This window comes from Microtus pennsylvanicus, chromosome 5 (assembly GCF_037038515.1).
Source record: "Microtus pennsylvanicus isolate mMicPen1 chromosome 5, mMicPen1.hap1, whole genome shotgun sequence".
Classification (NCBI taxonomy): domain Eukaryota; kingdom Metazoa; phylum Chordata; class Mammalia; order Rodentia; family Cricetidae; genus Microtus; species Microtus pennsylvanicus.
The window spans coordinates 57,789,717-57,792,712 of NC_134583.1; the positions used below are offsets into that span (position 1 = coordinate 57,789,717).

General features: G+C 45.9%; 1 non-coding gene across 1 annotated transcript; it reads right to left on the reverse strand.

Moving 5' to 3' along the window:
* Nucleotides 1-566: 566 nt before the first annotated feature.
* On the reverse strand, nucleotides 567-673 carry LOC142851518 (U6 spliceosomal RNA). The gene has a single exon (XR_012910830.1). It is a non-coding gene; the product is annotated as a U6 spliceosomal RNA (small nuclear RNA).
* Between the last annotated feature and the right edge of the window lie 2,323 nt (nucleotides 674-2,996).

The window sequence follows — 2,996 nt, forward strand, 5'->3', positions numbered from 1 at the left end:
TTTCTTGAGAAAGAGTCTTTCACAGGCCAACAGCTACACTGCATAGGGAAGGCTAGCTGGCTCTTGAGTTTCTGATGGTTCAGCTGTATCTGCCTCCCATCTTGCCATCACGGGTCCTGGGGATCCAAACTTAGGTCCTCCCAGCTTTGCTGACGGAGACTGCAAATCAAAAACAAAATCTCCATCTCTTTGTTGACACCTTTGAAGAGGATGGAATTGGAACTGTGTGTTCTATTCTGGTCTTTGATTCCTACTTTGTCCCCAGCAAGGAATCTTGGTCAGAAACTACATGAACCATGGGATCCATTGGACTGGAGTTTGAGTCTCACCATGACTTAAAAACAAGAGAGATTTATTTTTATTATTTTAAATTATGTCCTTCCCCATATGTGCTTATGGGTGTAATGCTAAAGAAGGTCAGAAGAGGGCATCAGATTCTCTGAAGCTTGAGTTACAGGTGGTTGTGAAGACACTGTGCGTGCTGGGAGCAGAACCTTGGTCCTTTAGAAGAACAGTATACACTCATAACACCTGAGTCAACTTTCCAGTCTCTCCCCCGTATTTTTTTTAATATGTAATGCTTCACAAATTCACATGCCATCCTTGCACAGGGGCCATGCTACTCCTCCATGTATCATTCCAATTTTAGCATATGTGATGCTGAAGTGAGCACCCTTGCCATGATTTTTATGTCCTGTGATTTGGGAGATAACGACTTGCATTTGGGCCCAAGGGGCTGCTGTCGTTGTTAAAATTTAAGTTATTTATGACCTGTACCTGGACTCTTTCTGTTGTCAAATTCTGTCTTTGTTTCTGCAGACACAAAGCACTCACATCATTACACAATAGAGCTTGTGCAGGGTGCCGAGGGGCCAGAGGAACAGTGACTTCTGTCCTGATGGCATACAGGATTGCTGAAGATGTTGAGAACCCAAAGCAGGGCCTTTAGTCCCTTTATTTTAGAAAGATCGTTGCCTCTTCCCCCACATGCCATTCAGCAGATGCCATGTACTTTTCATACCTTAGATTTATGGAAAAGTCTCGAAGATAGCACAGAGAATTCTTGTGTTCATCTTTCATTGGGCTTGCCCCAGATTAGGAACCCCATGTATCACCTGAGCATATTTGCTGAAAGTATGATGTTAACATAAATACACTGCCATTAAGAAAGCTGTGGACTTCCTATTTCGTATGAGTTACCATTAATCTCCTTTCAATATAAAAATAGATTTTGTACCTTTTATTCTGGGCTAGGTATGACACTCAGAACTTTTCAATCCTAGGACAACCCCTTTACCACTGAGTTACACTCCCTGCCTAGTCCCTAAGGCCCTTCTATTTTTGAGCCAGAATCCAATTTAAGATATCACTTTGTACTTAGTAGTTTAACTTTAAATTTTAAAAATTTTATTTATTTGTGCATATATGTCTGTGTTACACATATGTAGAGGCCGGGGGTGATGTTGGATATCTTTCTCAACTACTCTCCACCTTATTATTAGTTTTTTGAGGCAGGGTCTCTCACTGAACCTGGAGCTCATCAATGACTTGGCTAAACTGGCTGACCAGTGAGCTTCAGGGATCCACCTGTCTCTGCCTCCCTGTGGTAGGGTTATAGGCATGTCCCACCATGCCTGGCTTTGTACTTGGAATGGTGGATCCAAGCTAAGGTCTTCAGGATTGAGTAGCAAACACTTTACCAAATGATCCAACCTCCCCAGCCCTGCACTCTTGTAATTAAAAAAAAAACCAGACAACAATTCTTTAAATTCCTTACTGTCACCATGCCTATTGACTGCACCTCCTAGGGTGGACCACTCTTGTTGACTCCATCTGCCAGGGTAGATCACTCCTGTTGACTGCACCTGGCAGGGTGGACCACCTGTGGACTGCACCTGGCAGGGTGGACCATCCTGTTGACTGCACCTGGCAGGGTGGACCATCCTGTGGACTGCACCTGGCAGGGTGGACCATCCTGTTGACTGCACCTGGCAGGGTGGACCATCCTGTTGACTGCACCTGGCAGGGTGGACCATCCTGTGGACTGCACCTGGCAGGGTGGACCATCCTGTTGCCTGCACCTGGCAGGGTAGATCACTCCTGTTGACTGCACCTGGCAGGGTAGATCACTCCTGTTGACTGCACCTGGCAGGGTGGACCATCCTGTTGACTGCACCTGGCAGGGTAGATCACTCCTGTTGACTGCACCTGGCAGGGTGGACCATCCTGTTGACTGCACCTGGCAGGGTGGACCATCCTGTTGCCTGCACCTGGCAGGGTAGATCACTCCTCTTGACTGCACCTGGCAGGGTGGACCATCCTGTTGCCTGCACCTGGCAGGGTAGATCACTCCTGTTGACTGCACCTGGCAGGGTGGACCATCCTGTTGCCTGCACCTGGCAGGGTAGATCACTCCTGTTGACTGCACCTGGCAGGGTGGACCATCCTGTGGACTGCACCTGGCAGGGTGGGTCCACTTCTGCCCTTTCTCTTGATGTCCTCCCTACTTGACCTCTGGAAAGTTCTCCTTTATTCCTCTTATCTTTTTTCTTTTCGTATTCAAAGAATTTTTTTTCTTCTTGTTAACTTCCCATTTCATCTTGCTAATCTAAGTGAATATACATCCCCCCCTTTACCTTCTTATGAAACACCGTAGTCTTTTCTGAACCAAACCTTGCTAATTTTCATCAGAAATAGACACATAAATTATATCTCCACTTTGAATTGTTATTTTAGTGTGAGGTGGGAATTCTTTGTTGACTGCAGCAGCACTGATTTGTTTAACCATCCCCTGATGATGGATGTTCTGGTTGTTTTTATTCACTGAGAATTATAATACAACCACAAGTCAGTTGTGGTTTTCTTGGAGGGCGAAAGCAGGCTGGTAAGGAAAATCATGATCTTAGTTTAGAGGACACCAGAGCCTTTTCTGGAGCCCCTAAGACTTTTCTGGATTACCCGTTGGTGATGGCTCTGACTGGGAGGCAAGCCTTGGA